The sequence below is a fragment of the Macrosteles quadrilineatus genome, unplaced genomic scaffold, assembly GCF_028750875.1.
Source record: "Macrosteles quadrilineatus isolate MER2022 unplaced genomic scaffold, UCM_ALF_1.0 Scaffold_10__1_contigs__length_6754688, whole genome shotgun sequence".
NCBI lineage: Eukaryota > Metazoa > Arthropoda > Insecta > Hemiptera > Cicadellidae > Macrosteles > Macrosteles quadrilineatus.
The window spans coordinates 1,658,182-1,681,610 of NW_026542603.1; the positions used below are offsets into that span (position 1 = coordinate 1,658,182).

Sequence of the window (23,429 nt, forward strand, 5' to 3'; positions counted from 1 at the left end):
TATAGGGAAATGTCTTTCTAACAGTATGCGTAGATTTTCCCTGGGATGTACCCAAACTTAGAAAAATGGTTTTAAAGACAAATGCTTACCTATTTATGTATAGATTAATAGTTTTCTTGGAAAATGTAAAGATGAATATCATAATAAATAATTATGTTTGTAATTTATTTAGTGGTTATTATCATATTTGAAAGTTTAAGTTAAAAAGAAATTTTAAACACTATCTTAATAAGTAAATTTAATGGGTATTCCTGAATACGAGGCTAATTTAGTCACTAATTCATATATTAAAGCCTCTTATTCGTAAAAAAACAATAAAAAATCAATGAGCATCATTTTAAATTTTAAAAATAAGTCATGACCTTATACTTATTACAGTTGTGCTTTTTACATAGAATTACCCGGACCTGCACCTGTCTCTGTCACATAGGATATGTTACTACGTAACCAATTAAACCTATAAAGGATAACAAATTTCATAGCCCATATTTATGTACAACATTTCTTGATTTCTATTTTATAAGTATATTTTTATCATTTTGTCATTCATTCGTGTATAAAAATTACCGTAAAGATATATAAGAATATATTTAGAGTGATTTTCCTTAGTTGCTGTCCGTACTTACAAAATTATACATGTATCGTAATCTATAATTTCACGCAAATTAATGGAAATCTCGATAAAATCCAAAATATCAGTTCAAATAATAAACGTAAGACTTCTTGAATTTCATCACGTCTGCACAATGGTTTTAAATCACGAGATAAAGCAATTTGCCTTCAGATTAGGGTCGAAAATTGAATATGTAAATCGTAACTAACAGCTACTCCGCCAAATATATTTGAGCTGTATATTGAAAACGTGACTACGGTTCAAAACCTGTGATAATGTATATCCGTGCTTTGGTGTTTGAAAAGTTGGGAATAAAGACTAGAATGTAAAATAAACCTAACTAATCGTATATTTGCTTTTTAATTACCAACCTTTAGCTCTCATAATAGTTCCAGGCCTGTTCCTAATTTATAATAGTAAATTAACTAAAGGTATCCAGTTTTTACCATGCAAATATATTATATATATATTGATATATTCATCAAATTATCTTTGCGTTGATTTTTTAATCTCCTGTTGCAACACATTTGTCTGTCAATATTGTTATAACAACTGCAGTGTGTTTTTCGGATATACGAATATCGGTGAATATTGATAAGAATCTTATTTCAAATACTCTCCACTAGGTCGCTCCACCATCTGGTCAATAGTCTAGTTCAAGCGATTGCCACCAGAATTCACTACATACCAGAGGATAGGTATGTGCAACAAATTTAAATACAACTTTAATAAGCTAAAAAAATATATTTCTAATATTTTTAATTAATTGAAATTATTTTTAATACCATTCGATTATTTTATTTCTAATTCCAAATTGTTATATTGGGAATTTATATTTAAGGTTAAATAAATAAAATGTGACATTGTAAAATACAAATTTATTGTAATATAAAAGATCGTCTACTTTCTCCAAACAAGCGGGTGTTTTTTTTTTATTATGTTATATTGGGAAACGTGTCATATAGTGAATTCAATTAATCAAAACGCCATTATATTCGAATACCGTATGAGATGGCGTTAAAACACCTCAACACTGGCAAAAGTTGTGTAATGTTTTTTTCTTTTTAATACCTAATCTTCTTTTTCTTAGAGGTAAAAAGTCATCGGCCCTTAACAGGTATCGTTGTAAGGAGAAATAAAACAACTGCGTGGACGAGAGTTAGTCATAGGACAAAAAATTCCATTCTGTAATTTAAACGACCCATTTCATACTGGTAGTTTAGCCCAATAATTTTTCGTAAATAAAAAAAATCTCCAAATATATTTGATTTTTGGGATATAACTTTTTATGTAACGTTTAATTGTAGACATATATTTTATGTAAATTTCATTAGATTGATGTACATTTAATTAACTTTAAATTACGAAACATTGGTTGTTTTTTTTTCACCATAAATAAGCTATTGATAATAATGAAGATGATAGCGTACATTGACTATTGATAAACATATTTATATAAAATCTTAACTAATACATTTAACTACACGAATTAAAATATACAGGGAGGCTGAAAGGTAACTTCACCCCCCCCCCTCACCAAGAGGCTACAATAATTATGGTAAATTTTAAAAATGTTGCCCTTCAGCGGGGTAGGAGGTAGCTGAAAATTTTCAAATGACAAGTATAGTCGACTTTGGTGTCATTTTACTTTTTTACTTATTAGTATTATTATTTATTTTACTTTTTTTTTGTCTTGACAAAACTAAACAATTGACATAAAGACAACGAAAATCGGTCCACTAATAACGAAATGGCACCCTAAAACGTTTCAAACCCAAATAACCACGAGGGTGGCTGAAAATTAACTTGCACCCCCTTTAACTTTGTAACTATTTGAGATATTTGAAATCTGGTTGCATCAACCCACTTAGATATTAGGGGCTACAATAATGATAATTAATTTTACAAATTTTGCCCTGTGGGGGTGGGGTGTAGCTACAAATTTTCAAATAGGAAGTATGGTCGAGTTTGGTATCATTTTACAGGGCTTGACAAAACTAAACAATTAACATAAGACAAATAAAAATCAGACCACTAAAAACAAAATGGCAGTTAAAAATTACTTTTAATAACCATTGTCTCAATAAAATAGCTGCCGTTTTGTTATTAATGGTCCGATTTATATTTTCTTTATTATAATTTTTTTTTTGTCAAGACCAGTAAAATGGTACCAAACTCGACCATACCTCTTATTTGAAAATTTTAAGCTACCCCCAACCACCTTTACCCCTAAGGGCAAAGTTTTTAAAATCACCCATCATTATTGTAGTTCCTCATATCCAAAAAGGTTGCCACAAACTAATTTTAAATATCTCAAATAATTAAAAATATAAAAGCAGTGCAAGTTAATTTTCAGCCACCCTAATGGCTATTTGGAATCGATACGTTTTAGGGTGCCATTTTCTGTAAAATTATACCAAACTGCACTATCCTTGCCATTTGAATATTTAGAACTACTCCTGTACCCCTAATTTTTCAAAATTAACAATAACTATTATTCTAGGCCCTACTTTCTAAGAAGGTTGTTGCGCACCGATTTCAAATTGGCCTATCTCAAAAGGTTCAAAAATTAGGGGGGGGGGGGGGTGCAAGTTACTTTTAAGCCACTCTGTATGTTTACCCCTGTACCCCTAAGGGCAACATTTTCAAAATTACCAAAATTATTGTAGGCCCTCATTTCTAAAAAGGTTGCCACAAACCGATTTCAAATAGGCCTATCTCAAAAGGTTTAAGAGTTAAGGGGGTTGCAGGTTACTTTTAAGTTACTCTGTATGTTAACTTCTTTAAAAAAAACCAAGTGAAACAGAAATTGAAAATATACGTATTTAAATCTTAATTTATAAAAAAAGAGAATGACTCTTGCAGTTGCAGTTTAATCGAAATAATTGTGTTTTTACTGATAACCAAAGGTACATTGCTTCTACAGAGGTTCAATGTTGGAACTTGACGAGATTGACGATCAAGCAGAACATATATTTTCTTGTCATGTTGTAAACATACATATATGTTACATTTCAATCACATCAGTTAATTAAGTTATGATAGTATAAATAGTAGACATTTTGATTGGTATTAAAACACACATATTTCTCATTTCCTTCTACCATTTTATAACGAGTGAACTAGTTTAATATTTGCAATTTAGAAATAATATGGAACAAGTATATATTTTTTTTATTATTGACCTACTAACTGGTTTATTCATAGATTGTTCTTTTACTGGTTAATGATATATTTAGTAAGCTTAAACTAATTTTAATTGGTATATTTTTTTTTGTTTTATAATATTAGAGTATACTACTTTAAAAATTTACGTTTGAAGTTTTTTAAGGCTTGAAAATGGTGTCAGACATAAAGGCACATAAATAAAGGATGTAATGTCATGTGAATATATCGGTAAACAGTCTCAATATTTTAAATTGTTAATAAATAATAATGTAAACACAAAGACAAGATAAAAATGGGTCCTATTTATTATGTATGAACTAATAAAATGTATAAAAAATTTAAAGTATTAAATATTTTTACAATTAATTATTTGTATTGTTTATTTTGTTATGGACGTAACATAACTTGTAAAGACTAGTGGCGAATGCCAAAACTAAAATGCATCTCCAATATTCTCCACCAGGCGTTCTTCGTTAAGATCAATAGCGTAGTTCAACGCAGCGCTACCAGAGTTCCCCATATACACTATAATACGGGGTTGTAGGCTACTACACAAATATGTACTTCTGGTTTTAAATTGTTGTTAAGTCCTTACCAATTAAGTATAGCAAAAACACAATTATTATTTCTTTTGCAATTTGCTTGAATTTTTGAACATGCTATATTTACTCATAATATTTACGTTAATATGCTCAGTAGTATTATGCTCTTCAAACATATAAATGACATTTTCACAAAAAGATAAACGTTTTTTTATTATAAAGTGGATAGCACAACCAGCCTTGATAGCGCAATAACATGTGATCGTCATGTGATGTTACATATTATTTGATTATATTACAGGTGTTAACATCGTTTATACCAAGGAATATGAAAGAAATTCGCATTAAAATACATTATATGATGTCGTAGATGTAATAATAGTGTATGCATACTGTCCAAATGTTCATTACACATTGTAAGCAAAACATTTTATCTTTGACTACATTAATCACCACTTATGATCTTATATGTATTACCGTCTTGTGAGTCCACAATATAAGTATAAATATATTGTTATAGGAATAAAACACTTTCCACATTAAATTTTTGCTGTCAGATTTATTGAAAAAAAAAATTAAGTAAAAGGGCTGACATAAATTGATGATTTAACATGATTAGCTTTAAACTAATACATCCAATGTTGGTAAAACAAAATTAAAATATCGTTTTCCAGCTGATACGAATCCTGGAGACGTTATATAGTGCCAAAAGTTGTAACTACTGAAACATAGTACCTCAGCACTTCTGGAAAGAAGATATGAGAGACCATAAAATGTTTGTTTTATCTGGTGAAAAAAATCTTATTAATTTTTTTTTAGACAAATAACTTTTTGATTGTTAATTTAATATTGTGCATCTTACGCAGGAAAATGTATATTTTATCTAACTTTTTCACTATTTTACAAATATTTAAAAAAATAAATTACTGTAATAAATAAGTTAAATAAAAATAAAACAGTTCTTTTATTTTTAATAAAAATATTGAAGTATTAAACACTTACAACAGTATAAAGCATAAAGCTTTTCATCACACTAAACATGTAGACAAAATAATATAACTAAAACGTTCATCAAATTGTATTTCAAAATATAACTAAAAAGTTTGATTACAAGGTAAGAACATTACGAATAAATATCTAATAGCTTATTTAGTTTCAGCAAGACAGAAATGTGCCATTTACGGAACATAGTGTGCAGTAGTGCTACGGGTGGCAAACAACGTAACTATGAGGTAGATTATCGGAACGCACATTATCTGTATTGCCTGATACACTAACATATAGAGCGTTTTAACATCACATGTAATTTTACTAAAACATAATAGAACAAATGTAGGTGCAACTATGTCCATACCTAATAATTTATAATCGCTGGTTTCGAACCCAGTGCACGCACTCCTTGTTTGGCCATAATAAGTAAATAAGCAAATTAGTGAACACTATTAAGACAGACCTTTTTCACGTTTTTGTATGATATTTCTTTGGATCGTTGCAGTTTGTTTGGAACGACTTAGTTTTAATACTAATCTATATGATACAAGAGCTGAAATCCTTCAACAAAACTAGCCCATCCACAACATATGCTGTTGTAGCCTATATTTATTTTATGATTGATTTGTTGTGAACTCTATGATATTCCAAATAAGCGTATGTCGTAGATATCAGTTTCATAAAGACTTTTTTGTAAATTTCAATAACCCTATTGCACTCACCTAATGTGAAAAAAATATTTCACATTTATGAGCCTTAAATTATCAAATATGTCTTTTCTGTATTTATATGAACCGTAAACGGCACTAAAACTATTTTACGAAATAAAGAATATTTAAAGAAATATTTAACTTATACAAAGTTTATTGACCTTTAAATTTCTAGGTTAAGGGTAATATTTGTTATAATATTGACAACTTAGGCCTATACAAATTATTTTAAGAACTCAATTTATAAAGTTATTTTTTGAACTAGTATTGTGGTAAGTAGAATTGATAGGACTTGTCGAAAAGCCTTAATCCATACTTCAAACATATCCCTGTTTCAATGAAAGATTAGGATGAGTAAACTCATTCTCTTAAAACTAATTATGTACTAATACTCAATTACTTACTACTAAGACCACTGGTACCCTAGATGGTACTTAGCCTCACCTACACGCTACTTCCAACCTTTCCTGTACTAGGCCACGGCCTCCTAGGCCTGTTCTCAATGTATTCCCAACCTCCTTAGGTTATGGTTTTTTGGTCCTTCTATCTGAAGTTTGGCCTCCTGGAGGCCTTCTACCTTCTTGGTTGTTCTTTAAGAAATCACTGATAGGGGAGGCGTCTTCATATAGTTTGAGGGCTGTTATATCTGGATCTTTGTAGAACTGTCTTATTTAAAGATTTACACTTATACGGATAAATTGTACTTGATATATCAGGATTGCTACAGCACTAATTTCCAATAATAAATTTTACAGTAAAGTTCTTGTTAATACGGTTATGCATACGGTCGATTTAAAGTAGGTTTACCAGCACATGTACAGTAAATTTATGAATACTATTTATCGTAACGTAAATTAATGTATACCACTTCATAGCGTTGATCTATTGGTTTACCAATAAAATCCTTGGATCGTAGATTATATCCCGAGGACTGTTTGGTTAATCAAAGATCATCACTACTACGAAATAGGTGCCTTTGATATCAGGAAACGGGTTAATACTTTGATCTTATTTGACTAAGGTAATAGTTATTGTATTTGGACTGACCTAATTTAGCCCAAAGGTAGATTAGTGTATGTTTTCAAAGTATTATTTATTTCGCAATAAATACACTAGATATTTCAAGAAAACGAATATTTAGATAATGTGTTGTATTATTTTACAGTTAAAGCATGTTTATAGCTTTTCTATATAACATTGCCTTAAAAAAGTTAAATTAAAGAACTCGTAAACACGTGTAAATCGCAAATTAAAACATTTCCTAGCCTAAACCAGAAATATAACAGCTATATTACGTGATCTATTTTTCCATTTTATTTTTTTACTTTCCAGCTAAACGGTTACCTTATCTTTAATTACATTTTTGGGATATCCGGTTTATTCTTTTCCCAAGACCTTTAATGTATTTACAATAATAAAATATAAAAAAAACTAAACGTTGTATTTGTAAACATGTTCGATATTTACATCTATTCTACGTATTTTAACGTAAAAAACGTATGAATATACAGGTCATATGTGCTGTTAAAAAGTAGCAGTACATTTTGAATGCATATGAATATTTAATATAATACGTTATATTACATTCTTAAGTTTTAATCATCAATGATCAATTCAATCGTCAATTACACAACAGTACAAGACAAGGTTAAGTCACGTTATACAGAAAAAAGGAAGACCTTTATTCAATCTAAACCCCTGAGAAAACCTGAAAACAACATTATTTACAATTTACATAAAGATTTAAACTTATTTCTTAAAATCGTAACGTTTTCGGTTCATTTCAAATAGTATCATTAATCAAAATAGAAAGCAAAAGTAAAATAGTAGGTAAAATAGTAGTAGCATTACACAAGGCACCATTGTTTAGTAAAAGGAATTAGTTAACAACAAAATTTAGTTTTATAATCCCTTGTATTATTAGTATGTTTCCTTCGAACACCATATGCATTATAAATTAAGATAAATACTTCTTTGAAATATTAGGCAACAGTTTTAAAGTGAGAATATGGTAAAAATTATCAAACTTTATTAATTAATAGTAAAAGCTTTTTTACTATCATAATAATTTTTAGAACCCTTAATTTACGTGTGTATACTTTTCTTCATTCAAACCATTAGTAAAGAATCTTGAATGTTCTCATTAGAATAAATTTCCATTTCGACAGTGAAGGCCTTAATATTCGAGTCTTTGATTTTTATAAAATTAGTAACAAATTGAGACAAAATTTCATATAGGCCTACTAGCTTTAATTTTTTAAATAGTTTGCTTTTATTAATAACAAGCAATGCACATTTTTCTTACTTATCATGTATCTTGATTCATCCTAGGCGTGTAGAATTTAATAACCTTTGAATAGTATTTAATGATTTTGTAAATAGTATTTAATAATAGTAATGATTTTGATAGTAATAGTGTGATTTTAATAGTAGTAGTTTTTTTAATATTCAATGATCATTAATATATCGTTAAGTTAAATTATCTCAGTATCCGTAATGGTTCTCTGAAACTAAATTTCTTAATCCTGTATGATACCATGAATACCATGGATACCATGAACAGTTTGTATATGCAAAATGTATACTTTTTAATATAGCCAAAACTGAGGGATAAGGTGAAGATTTGATATAAACGAGTGGATTATAAGCCGGGATTAGAAATATGCTAACTAGTCATATAAACTGTTAATTTAGGGTTTCAGCAAAAGCTCTTTGTACTTGGGGCATTGGGTTTAATTTTATAATTACCCCTTTTAACCACAGTAAGAAAATGTTCTATAATAAATGTGTGTTAGTATAAATCACTACTAAATTGTTTAAGCTAATCTTACTACCCTTTATATAACTAATTTTTACCAGTAACAATTAGTTTCACTTTTTACAGTCATAACAAAATTTAGTGAAGGTATTCACTAATTACGGTTATTCATTAATCATATAGTGCCATTCATCTTGTCTTACTTAACCAAAAAAAAAATTATTAAAAATTGTCTATATAAATTTGAAAATTTGGTATAGTTTTTTAAGTAAACGTTTTTCAAATATAATTGTAGCGGCGTATTTTAACATAAATGTGTTAAATAAAGATAGAACATACAAAGATTTTGTTAATATTTTATAGATATACAACTTGTCATACTGGATAAATTTTCCAACAAAGATAGCTTAAAATTCACAGAGTGCTATTGGTAACATTATAAGTAATATAGAGAATAGGGATTGTAAAATCACAGGTATCATAAGTTGTATTTTGGATCATGATGCTAAACACTTTGAAGTTTCACACTCAAACAAATACAGTAAACAGAATAACAAAAAAGAAAATCCATCATAATTATTATTGTTGAAGGAATTTTCAACAAATAATTAAGATTTTTTTTCAGAAAGAATTTTTGACAGAAACTTGGTTAGAAGTCTATCAGGCACCAGTAGATAAGAAGTATGATCTTTTTTATAATATATGTATTTAATCATTATTTTAAAGTCTTTTCCACTCAAACTGTAACAGCAATAAATTGTCTTTAAGAAAAGTAATTGGATTACTGAAGAAATAATAGGGGGGGAAATACAGATTAAAGAATACTAACTATTAAAGAAAAGAAAGCTGAACTAAAGAAATCCATTGACAAGTAAAAGAAATTATTTTTTGATAGAAAGGTAAATAATGGAAGAGAATAAATTAAAACAAACTTGGAAAGAAATTAATTCGGAGGTAAACAAAAAAGGTTTCAACATGTAACATTAATATTTTAAGAAATGGTATACTTATTACTGACCCTCTTCAGGTCGTTAAAACTTTAAATGATTTCTTTATAATGGTTGGTTTATAATTTTGTTCTTCCTAAAACTCTTAAAGGACAAGATGGAAGTGTTGTGCATTCTTAGAATTTAATTTCCATTAATAAATTCAAATTCAAGAAAACTGATGAGAAAAATCTTATGAAATTAATATTATCTTTTGAAAATAAATACTCTACCGCCTATGATGATGTTTCAATTATTACAGTTAAAAGGTTCGTCCCACTATTTTAGAACCTCTTCTACATATAGTAAATTCTTCTCTCATTTCAGTTATTTTTCCGAATATACTTAAAATAACCAAAATTAGTCCCGTTTAAAAAAAATACGTTTCCTGATAACAACCAATTTCACTTCTCCTAGTTTTTTTAAAAAAAAACTTAGAAAAAGTTGTTCTTATTCAATTAATGGATTTTTAAAATGAAAATGACGTAATAGATTCAATACAACATGGCTTTCAAGTAGGTGAATCAACAGTCACAGCAGTTATTGAATTTATTGAAAGTATAGTATATGCAGTGGATAAGGGAGGGAAAGTTATTGAAATTTTTCTTGATTTAATACAGACTTTTGATGGTACTTATAGACACTTTATCAAAATTAGGTATTCATGACAAATAATTAAATTCAATTTAAATTATCGTTATCTACAAAACAAAACCAATTAAATTTAGACATAATTTTAGAAGATTCTAAATTACAGCAGGTGTAACATACAACATTTCTTGGTTTAATAATTGCTCAAAATCTAAGCTGGGAAAAACATTTTGATCATGTTGTCAGAAAAATGTCTTCTTGAGTATGTGCTTTAAAACAAATATTTACAGTTTTCAGTATAACTGGAACGGGTGGCGTCGTCCTGTAATTCAGCTACTAGGAGGTCACGAATTGTGGATATTTATAGGCATGCACTGTGAATGCGATACTCCCTGGTGTAGATTAACGCCCGCACGAGTGAGTACTACGACTATCCGCAGTACTATCCAGAAAATTAAACCTATTCGTATATTTTAAGACAAAAATGTGGTTCGGATTCCACTATAAACTGTAGGATCCTTAGTTGCCATTAGCTGTATGGGCCATTAATTAACAGCTGTGTCAAAGGAATAAGTAATTTACCTTACGGCATTTGTAAAAATGGATCTAAAAAAAAAAATTTAACGCAGCAGAAAAGGGCAATTAGGACAGTATTTAATTTGTAAAGAAAATATTCGGTGAAACATATTTTAACTTATCTTGGAATATTGACTGTTCATAGACTATATATCTTGGAAACTATTATTTATGCCAAAGATATTTATGACACACACCCAAGTATCCAACGTAATGCATATAATTTCAGTCATAGTTATAACACTAGTTTTCAAGCTCAAATTGACAGACACGTTCTAGAGTTTCATAAAAGGAAAAAAATTCACAAAAAATAAATTTATTTCCCATCCACCAAAAACACTTCTATAACTGAAAATGATACAAAAAAGTTTAAAAACTGTCTGAAACAGTATTTGATTAAACTTCCCCCTAATTCTCTTGGGTAGTTTTGGGAGAACAAATAAATTATCTGTTTATTGTTAACTTGAGTCATGTAAAACATTTAATTTTGTAAGATTTGACTCTATTCCTGTCCATTGTACTTATATAAATAAATTATATTTTTATCGATTGATTTATATCTTGTCTTCACTATTTGGATAGAACCGATGCATATTTATCTAGTGGGTTATTATTATAGATGAAACACCGGAAGAAAGTGAATAGAAGCCAAAATAAAATGATTTTGGGATTTCAAAGCAATAATGGAAGTACTATGAGAAAAGTACTATGGAAAACCACAACACACGAAAAATAAACGAGAGTAAAAAGCAACAACAAAGACATACTGATAGCACAGTCAAAAGTGAACTCTGAAGAGGCCCTAGAAAAACCCATGGTTAAATATGAAACCATAATGAATGAGAGTATGTAAGGTCAAAATCAAAACCACAAAGAGATAATGGAGGTACGAGGAATCAACTACGAAACTACAGTTTCTCTGTGGTCAACACAATCCTCTTGTATGCAAAGTTATAATTGGGGCTTTGTTGAATTTGACGAAATGTTTTAGTTGGCTGAACTACTAAAATAGTGACTATAATTGAACTTAAAATAGTAATGACGTTCACTCGTTCCGATAGCTAAATTGTTAGCTAATATTGTATTTGAAATCGGTTAAAACACTTGCGATGTGTTATAGGAATGTGTGATATATAAACATGAAGTAAAAATTTTTACTCAGCTAAGTTTTATTAGTTTATTTGTTATGTTTAATCAAAGGAATAATTAAACCTAGGTTTCATAAGCTAAACGAGGCTGTGTAACAGTTAAATGATCTGCAGAGCCCAAAACTAATTAAATTATTTCCCAGAGGTTGTGAAACTCTTTTAACCGTTGAATTAATTGTTATTTCGATTAAGGTTTTATGTCCTTACATGCAAAAATATGAAGCAATATTTTTACAACAAAACTGATGTTTAGGTATAATAAAAATTACTGGTGAGAAAGTAGATGTCTTATATTACTGATATCATCACGGATATTTATTCATGATCATAATGGCAAAAAGATTTTAATCACGACATGGGTCTTCTTACTTTTAACACTTAAATAATTCTGAGAGGCATTATGTGGTTGGCTAGATCACCAACCAGATTTAACGTTTAAACATTGTACCGAGGTAAATTAATTTTAATTGAAATGACAAAAAAAAACTAGAATATTTAACCATTGCCAAGATTAACTTAAGAAATATTGTCCTGCATTTTAAAAGATTTATTTTTGTTGGTTGGTAGTGGTACTAGATAAGATATTCAAGTTTTTGTTAGTCAAGCTCACTGGAAAAGATGGTCTATTCTATTGAAAGTGGTTGCTGTAGAAATTGTAAGTAGAATTAAATATTGTTTTATATTAAGATTTCAGGGAATTATTGTATATAGTATTTGTAGGAATCATTTTTGGATTGATATGTAAAGTAAAGAATAGTTTTAAAATCACTTTTAATGTATTTTAACAAGAGTAGAAAACAAGTAAAGATCAGACAAACCTGTACAGTTTTGTTGTTGAGAAGCACATTTTCAATAAGTGTTGTAAGGATCTTAAATCCGCATTTAATTATCACAATTTGTAGAGAATAGTATTTATCGCTCTTGTTTGGTGTTTTCAGACAGATATCAACCACTTCTTGGTACTACCACTTCATCTTTCTTCTAGTTTCTTGGTAACTTCTAGTGCCAGTTCAGACCATTTAACCCAGTGTGTGATTTAAAGTAAGACCATCCCAATTTTATTATTTTAATACAAAGATTGTAACTAATAAGAGGGGAACTATATTTATTTAGGAAAGTGAATTTTGTGGAATTCTGAAGTCAATAGAATATATATATATATATATATTTTGGCCTATTTTGTCTTTTAATTCATCTCACTTCTACTACTAGTTAAATTGTGATTCATTTTTAATTTAGTTTAGTTTAATTTAATTTAATTTAGTTTACCACCTAATTGGCAACATGGTAAGGGGTATAACATTCCCCATAGGCTATTATAATACCTTTACATTTAAAGAGCAGCCCCTACCCTATCCTGATATGTATTCCGTATAGTCTACAATAGTTAAACCTATATTTTAATATTTACTATAAATAGTTCTAATATTTTCTTAAATGTTTCAGCATTTGTTCAATATTATTTTCTCGACCTATAATTTAAAAGTGGAAGTATTATTATTAAAGTAATGAAACATGTTACTGGTGCTCTATACAATCCAAAATGTCCCGGATTTGTTCGAGCTAAGACATTTAAGGCTATATTGACGGTTTTTTTTATCATAGTGTATGTAAATATTAAATTTTATAATATATAACATATAAAAGTCATATGGTAGATCGATTGGTTATTAACTATGTTCAATATCAATGATTACGTGAACTATTTAGCGGTACATAATATTCCTTACAAAGTGATCTCCATTAAATTAACTTATAAAAAGTGTTGGGATGTAATTAAAACAAAGCAAAAAGGTGACTACTTTCAACCAACAAGGATAAACGTACACTATTAATTAGTATAGGATGCTTACTTTATAGCCGGCCAATTATTTCCACATCGTAGGGATTTGGGTTCAGTAAATGAGTTAAGTTACGGGTGCACTTAAATAAATATTACACTCATCTCTTAAATTGTTATTGCTGAATGTATTTAGTTTTTCATGCACATAGACGACTTAAATTTTGTTAAAAAAAATATGGTTTTCAAAACCAAACACATCACTTAGAATTCAATATTTATAATAAATTTTTCGTCATTCGTCATTTTTGAATGGTCCCAATTGGTTATAAAATGATACTACGTTTCACTATAAACTGATCTATACTTTACCGTGGATTCAGAAATAACTCTTATAAGATGGACTGATAACCTATGCGTTGCAAGTTCGAGAACGACCTATGCACACTGCGGTCATGACTGGGTAAGATAACTTCAATCTATAATGAAATAAATCACTATAGGCCTATATATAAATAATAACTTAACGAATCTGTGGTATGTTGTTTGATCATTTAAGGCTACATTAAAATTAAAATAATTGGAAAATAAGTGAAAGAGTTCAATATTATCTGTAATGTATCGATTAAGTTAAGGAAATAAACTAATCATTTGTTATTTTATTTATTTTGAATTACGTGTTACAAAATATTCATTCATTCCTAACTAACTTAAGTAATAGCTTGGATTAAAAAAGTTGCTGTAATTTAAAACTGTGTTACCAAGCATTATAAGTTATCAAAATTATTAATAGGAGTTTCCTAATTTAGAGATTTAGTCTCAGTGATGCCAAATTTCCTGCATTATCTCAGACGCTTTGGCATATTTTCAAACTTCCTTTTCTTGCGTTCCGTTGCTAAAATCTACGTCTACATGAAACAATTTCTTTAAGTAATGCGGAAGTATTCATTGATGATTGTTTCCCCTTGTTATAAACAATGAGTATTATATTGAACAATTTTTATAGTGAAAGATAAAACACAAGTAGCCTATTTATCATCAATATTATAATATTTTCGTCCCAACCAAGTCATATAGCTTACTAGTATTTTACCACCATGCTCTACCCATAAAAAACTACGCGGAATGGAAACGTAACTGTCATATGTTCATTTATGGTATAAAATCGCAGTTTTAATTCATGATAAAGCTTTGAGTATCATACACGCAATTTCACGAATAACATGTTTTCCTGTAGCGCCTTCTCTTGGGTAAGATCTTACTACCTATTACCTGTATGCGTAATTTCCGATTGATGTTTGTTAGGTACTCTTTGGAATTCATGGCATGTTAGTTTAGCATCTTAAAATATGTTTAAATCAAAGTCCGACACAAATTTAATGGGTTTAGCATCAAGACATAACAGTAAAAAGGAAACCTTTGAATTTTGAGGCAAATACTTTATGTAAACAGATAGTTTAACCATATTACGGTACTTTGGCGTAGGATTACTTATAAAGGTAAAATAAATAAAAAATTGAAAATATAACAGTTGTCCAGTATTATATATTGAGTAATATAATATAAAACTCTTAGTAAGTATTAGTATAGTAAGTATTCTCATTCCGAATTTAATGGTATATTATTAAAACTGTACAGAGTCCACTTTCATTCTAGAGTTACTTATATTTTATAATTATTCTAAGAATTTCTCTGATTCTGAAAAAAAAGGTTTGGAAAACTGACGATCGACATCTTTTACTTTGTTCAGAAATGTTTCTAATGGTTTACTCACATCCTCAACTATGCCTGAAAGTATAAGACACGTTTGGTCTCATGAATAATTAATCCCTTTTTCTTATTAGAGCCTAGCAAATAAACAGTATTAAGATTAAATAAAAAGAACAAAAAAAATAGTAAAAATATATAAACAGATGTGGGAACCTATTAAAAAAAGGTGATTCTTGTGCACACCCAGAGATTGTTCGTACCACATTCCATCCTTGGAACTGGTTAAAACTATTGCTTAGGATACAGCTTAAACCCTAATATAATTGGTAGATGCCACAAAACTCTTCGTACATCAGCAAATGTCGGAAGATTGCAAATCGCAGTAACTAAAATCCAAAGAGGAGGTTTTTGTTGTTGGAATCTTAACTTTGACTATATTCTTTCTTTGGGGGTTCTCCCTATCAGCTACTAAATTTCTAGGCGGGACTAAGTCATCAAGGTTTTGCTTGAACCAAAGCTAAGAATTTTACAGTAAATTAAGGCGATTCCTGAAGAAATGCTGAATCGAATATTCGATGGAATTTTCAGACGACTGACAAGATGTCAGAAGGGACACAGACGTCACTTGATAGACGTCAATTTCAAGAAAAAAAAAAAATACTCTGTCAAGTAAAACTGGCATATGATAAGCTGTGTTTTATATGTTTTTATATGCATATGTCAAATAGGGTCGAGTTTGTACTGTTAATAAGTTGAGGCACTTTCGTTGCCTCACCCCTACAAGTTGTAATAAACCTTAATAATGCTGTGTTTCCTCTATGGCTGTCAAGCAAGAATATATTTTATTATGTGATTAGTATAGTATTCCTCACGTGATTTTCTTCTGTTTTGAGGTTAGCCATCAGTTTAAAACAATTACATATAAAATTATGCATTTTAAACATGATTCATTTAAAAAATAATATTTTCCTCGTGAAAAAACATATGATTAAGTTAAAAGTTTACGACGTGGGTTTAAATGACCGCCAGCAATTAAATATTCCAAGAGCTTGTTTGATCCTTTAAATACCGAACTAATTAATTATAAATTTATTTTATAACTTTATCCTGTTGACTATTGAAAAACTGCTTGCATTGCCCTTTTAAGACGCTTTTAATGTTTTGGGAGCCCTTCAAATCCAAATGTATATACAGAGTGTCCTGGAACTCTCTACCAACATTTTAGAGCATTGTTCCTGAGTTAGAAACATATGTAAATACCATATTTAAATTGTCCGGAAGTCCTTATTTTAAACGGTTTAACATACGAAAATGAAACTTTGCACAAACGTTGATAATAACTAATCAAAGCAAAAAAAAAATTATGAAAATTTTCCAAATTCATAAAACAAAATGGCAGCCATTTAATTTTTTTTAAATCAACGATGTTTGAGTTATTAAAGAAAAAAAAATTAATGGCCGCTATTTGGTTATATGAATTTGAACATTTTCATAACTTTTTCCTAGCTTTGCTTCGTTGTCATAAATGTTTGTGCAAAGTTTCACTTTCGTATGTTAAACCGTTCTTTAGAAAAAAAAAATAATTAGTGGAAAAAGAAATTCTTATGTGTAAGTAAATAAGAACTTACGGACAACTTAAATATGGTATTTACATATGTTTATAACTCAGGAACAATGCTCTAAAATTTTGGTAGAGAGTTCTGGGAAACTCTGGATATACGATCCTCTCATAGAACTACAGAACTACTTCCACAAGGCTACTTCTGTTACTATTTTAAAATCATTGCTATTTGAAATCAGGCCAAATCCATTTAAACTGCTACACTATTCTTAATATGGTAATTATTATTATTTATGAAATAGCAACTTGCAAAAGAAATGCCTAGTAAAAGTCAATAACAATGTTATAATTCAATTGGCCACCGCAATTTTTTTAATTACCTTTGAATGTAAATACACTGCCTTCTACGGCACACCAGATAAATACGTGGATATATTACTTTTCTTCTGTCCATACATAAATTCAAGAAAATATTTTACCATCACTTTATACATATATTTTAATTAAAGTTAAGAGTTTTCTTTTTCAATTCTTATGATTGAAACTCAAATGTTCTTCTGTGGGTGATATTGGCATCAATAACATTGCAAATTAATGTCTTTTGATAAGCAACTATTTTTCATCTTTGACTGCTGTTACATACAAACAAATATTTGATTATATGAACATTATTTTGTTATACAACTATTTGAAATCATTAATTAACATTTCAATGTAGGATTACTTTACGGATGAAGTGCTACTTTAACCAGATTTTCTTTTGATAAATACAACTTTCTTTGAAACTATAGAAGATAAAATCTGTAAGAATTATTGAAAAGATTTGTTAAAGCCAAAGTAGGGTCCATTATTTGTTCATGTTTGAATATCTTAATTAAGAATTCCATCATGTACAACTATGGTAAAAGTGCGAGGTAAGATTTAAAACTAAAAAAACAAAAGCTTAGTAATGTAAATTATATTACACAGTGTTTCTATCAGTATTGTTCGTAGAAAAATGTATGAATAACCATACAGCGTTTTAATGATAAATGTGATAGGTAACTACAGATTTCACTAGTTTTACATACGGATAACTACGAAGAACCTTTCCTGTATTTAATGCCTTTGAGGAAATCCGAAGGCATTATTTGTTATTTATGTGACGGTTTCCTCTTCCTAACTACTGCAGTAGCATCGGCGAAGGATACCCTTTTCTCCAAATATATATTTCAAATATTTTTTGTAATTAATTTAACAAACTGATGAGTTGTATTCCCAACTAATTCGTACATCAAAATTAATTATATGTAAAGTTAAATTTAAGCAATTTAATAACATAAATTTACAAAATAAATATTAAATTTATATTTAGAAGTTTAGAATGTTTTCAACCCAGTCCCTTGGCACGATGAAAACGAAGTGCTGTATTTGATAGATGGGCGAAAGGGCGTTCCTGTATTGTACCCCATTTATCTTTTAGATTTACCAAAAGAAAGAACTTCTGTTTTCATTTAAAATAATTTTATGTTATTCCTTAGGGTAGTTTACTTGGGAAACAGTTATTTCATCATTGTAGAACCCATGATTTGCCTTGTATAAATAAGGACATTTAACGAGATTGACCTTTTCTTAAAGTTAATCTGAGTAAAACAACATTTATCTGCGAGTTACAATATTAGTTAATTTCTTAAAAACGCACATATTGGAATAGCTAATAGCTTGTTATTACAGTAAACGTCTTATCTAACACATCAATATCCACCCATGTGATGATAAAGATGAGTAGGTCAACCTTTTTATTTCGGACATCATATCACTTTAAATGGTGATACAACACTAATTATAAACTAACAAGAAATTGCTAACGAACTAGTTTATCTCCTCAAGCTAAAACTTTTAGAATAAAAGGTTTTATTATAATATTTGTATGTTATAATATTATTCCTAATAGGCCTATATATAATATTTATAATCCAAGAATATTTTAGGATCCATATTATACTAAAGTATATTATAATAGCCTGTAATATAACAGTGTTCGTGATCATGTCAAATACGTTTTACGTTTATGCAAGAGGAGAGGACTAAGAGTCAAAGGAACAAGTCGCACGTAATACAGTTGGATACCGACAAAAAACACCTTTTACTAAAAGATAAAACATTTATTAATATTAAAATGATAACAACAAAAGTGAAAAACGACAGTATTCACAAATGTGAACGTTCAGGTAGACTGGAATTTGATATTGGAAGTTTGATAACCGAAGGTTATGGAGCCAATTACAACGCATTGAAGTTTGGCCTTTATTGGAAATAGCCAATTACTACTACCTATTTAATATCTTACGGAAATAAATGAACGGATTGGAAACTAAAACAGAATAAATTGAATAAAATATTAGTTTTTACTAGGCATTTTGACTTTGCAACTATACAAATAGAAAATTATGTAGCATTAGGTGTCAGAGCTGTTTTATTTTGTATGTAAAGATTCTTTTGAAAGTGTGTTTTTTTTTATTTTATTTTTTTATTGTTATTGGAAATAATGTAGTTAGAGGTAGCTGGTTCATTATTTTAATGCAATCAATCTAACATGATAAGTTATTTTACTTTGAACACATTAGGGAATCCAAAATGAAGACCAGTTTGAAGTTTCATCATTTCTCCATCGATGGCCTATATATTTCTATACTGTTAAGTATTTAATAACTTTTACTACCTCATTTTACTGCATATGACGTTGACTTAGGATATATAGATAAGGCTAATTATGTTACGTTATTATCCCCTATAGGGGTTTTCACTTAGAAAATAATGAAAATACTAGTTTTGTATTTAAAATGAGATCAATTATCTGTCCATTATATGAAACAAATATTTTTTATTTCCCAGTATGGTTTTAGTTCTTATAAATAACTTAGGGCCTATTTTTATCTAATCATTGGGAAATCGTTAGCTTAATAAATTAACAGTAAATATATTATTTAAAAAATTCGTATTTATTAAAATATATTAAATAACTTGTCAATGATCTCAATATTTTTACATGCTGTTATTACTGTACTGGGGAAGCAAGTTGGCCTAGTGGTTAAAGCAGGACTGCATTTCAACACCAAACATGTTTTTACAAGTTAAGTCTGCATTCTTATTTCGTGTATCGTCAACAAACCTAAATATAGTCCAAAAGAATCCAACATTTTCAACTTAAAGGAAATTATATCAACGAAAGTTGTTCATAGCAATTTCATCAGTGGTAGCCATCTGTACATGGAATCTTGTCTCTTGAGACATTTTCATTTGTTTTAGAAATACATTTTACAATCATAATAAGGTCCTTATAGCTCAATATGCTTAGAATATCCCAAGGGACGATGAGAACATATCAATTGAATCAACCACTATTGTCTGATCTAGATATTGTTCCAACTGAATTGTGGTTCATCAGCAAATGGACGCATTGTACGTTAAATGGTTTATCATTGGTATATGTAGTAAGAGAAGAGGATCTTTGAAAACTGTAGTAGGATAATTTCTAGTTTAGTTAGCATTTTACAAAAAATGATACAGCTGTTTTATTGATTTTATATTTCTAATTAATTTTTAAAAATTTGTATGCCAATATATGATAATTTTGTGATTTTTAACAATTTTTATGTTGTTATTAAGTCACGAAAAACACCAATTTATTTATCTAGATCTGATTATCTAGAATCTAGTTGGTTTTTAGACCAACTATTGATTGGTTGTTGGATCATCACATACGATCATATTAATATAATAATATTTGTACTATCGTAGATTAGGTGAATAAATATTTTAAATCACCTCCAAAATTTTTTCACTTCTAGCACATTTTTTTTATGTCCTAACTGTTTACTCCATTCACATCTGTCAAAAATGGGAGTGAAAGTGGTCTTCCCAATAGTAGTTGGCGACTGAGTCCACGAGGGTATAAAAACATAAACAATTTTTTACTTCGTAGGTGTGTCAATTGTATTTAAAAACCTTAAGAAACAGTAACTTAACTAGTTACCACGGTTTGGAACGCGTTAGAACAGTAGGGGATAATGTGAGGAGCACCACGTTGGTTTCTCAGATTTGTTAAGTCTTGCTTTACTGCTACAGGAATTTAATAATATCCTTAATTTATATACTACACTTTTAAATACATTTTAATTACTTACTTCCATCCTATTAAACTAGTAACCAAACTAAGTACAGACATTAGTAGTTTATTAACATATTGCATGCTTTTGAAAGCATTCATGTTACAGATATATTCCCTTTTCATAGCCCTCTCTGTTAGCTTGATTGCCTATTGTATCCAGTGAATAGCTGTGTATCCACTTGGGATGGCAAATAAATTATAAGAAATAGGGACTTGAACTGCAATAGCACTGTTGTCGAAAAAATTAAGTTTTCTTTGTATTTTTTTTCTATTGCCACTGGTTATGTCTTATGATGATAATAACATAATGAAAATGTTCAATCGTCTGAATTTGCATGGCTTGAATGAATTAAGACTGGGACGGTGACAAAAACAAAAACAAACATGAAAACTAAAACGAAAACGAATTCGAAAACGAAAACGAAAACGAAAACGAGAACGAAAACGAGAACAAGAACGAGAACGAGAACGAGAACTGGGGATTTAATAAATGATCATGGCTAATAAAATAGCTGATCTTAGTCAGTAACTAAGCTACAGATATGGTGTCAAATAAAAAAATAAGTGAGACCAACCAAAGCTTGGTTACACAAGATACCAATATAAGATACCAGGTATGCTTATGAAGACCTATCAATTACTTTTGAAGCTGAACATGCTTAGCTTAAAAATTAACGAAAGCTTACAAAGAAAATTAAATATTCCATTTTTATCTTTGCGATCTTTTAAATATTTTTCTGACTACATGGGAGTTCATGTGTATTTTATTTTAGGTAATCTTAATTGTTTAACCCTTTAACTTTACATTTATAAAGAACAAAAACTTAAACCGTTAACTGAATCTTTGACTTTCAGTAGTAGCAAATCAAGATATATATTTAAAATTCTATTTATAGTTTTTATTTGTTGTTAACTGTAAGATAAAAATAAAATTAGTAAAATAAGAATTTCAAATAGGATAAACCCATTTCAGTGAATGAATAGCTTTACCTGCCACAAATATACGTAAAGTAATAATTGAATGTGAAAGCAAATTATTTCCACATCATTGGAAGTATTGGATTCCAATTAATTACATATCCTGGAGCTTGGTAAAATTATTATTCTAGGTACTATCATTGTTCATGATATTATTGAATTGACCGCGGACTAGATACAATTGTCGTGAATTACATACGCGTTTTAAATATAAAAATTGAATCATTTAAAACTTGCCATTAAAATAAATATGCTATAACTCATTTCATATCCGCTCAAGATAATGACAAGTACAAAAGTCGTTAAGAAACCAATTTTAGTTTAATTTAGTTATAAAAAAAACACTAATTATGCCGTAAGGATTTATAATCGGGTTTTTTTTAATTTTGGTTGATCATTTTACACATTGTTATCACCTCACTATATTAACATTAATATATCCTCGAGTGGTTAAGAATTTGTAGGCCAATGATTGTATGCCTATATCGAAATTTAGATCGTAAAAAGAGGGTTTTTACTGCTTTTAGAACAAAATTTGAATAAAAATAACAGTGTCCGTAAATAGTTCATAGGGAAAGAGAGTGTATTATAAATAATTTGTAATTTTTGTTGGTTTAACAACCACTGTCATAATACGCTACATAGACGGTTTGTTTTAAATCAGGCTTTTTCGGTTTTAAGACTTGAACATAAAATTTTGTTCAATTATGTGACAAAGCCTATATTTTCCACATTGTTCAGAGTAAGGCTAAGAGCGTCTTAGCTGCAGTTTCTTGTAATGTTCAGCCTCAATTACCTCTCATCGTTACCTACAAATTACTTACAATTCAAACCATCACACTGCTTATTTGTTGTCTTTAAAGATATCAATCAATTAAGAAGTAAATTTTAGTAAAATACATATAAATAATACTTACTAGTTAAACTGTCTCTTTTTCCTCTTGAAACTGGTCTGAAAAAAGGAAGATACGTTAGTATATTACAATGATTAAAACCATTGAATTCAGTTTTGCTAAAGTTGATATTTGGCTGTTACGAAAATAACTAGGAATAAAACATTGGACAAGTAGTTCAAGTTTACCTTATTTACCATGTGGTAAACTGATATTTTCCTCCTAAAATACTATAAGGTAAAGTTTCAAAATTCACAAAGCGAGTTCATATGACT

General features: G+C 29.0%; 1 protein-coding gene across 1 annotated transcript in view; it reads right to left on the minus strand.

The window, feature by feature from the left end:
- Window positions 1-23,213, minus strand: part of LOC129004665 (neural-cadherin-like) — a 105,983-nt gene extending 82,770 nt beyond the window's left edge. Inside the window, exon 1 of the mRNA XM_054433220.1 lies at window positions 23,179-23,213. The gene's annotated coding sequence lies outside the window, so the exon portion shown is untranslated. The remainder of the gene's footprint in view (window positions 1-23,178) is intronic.
- Between the last annotated feature and the right edge of the window lie 216 nt (window positions 23,214-23,429).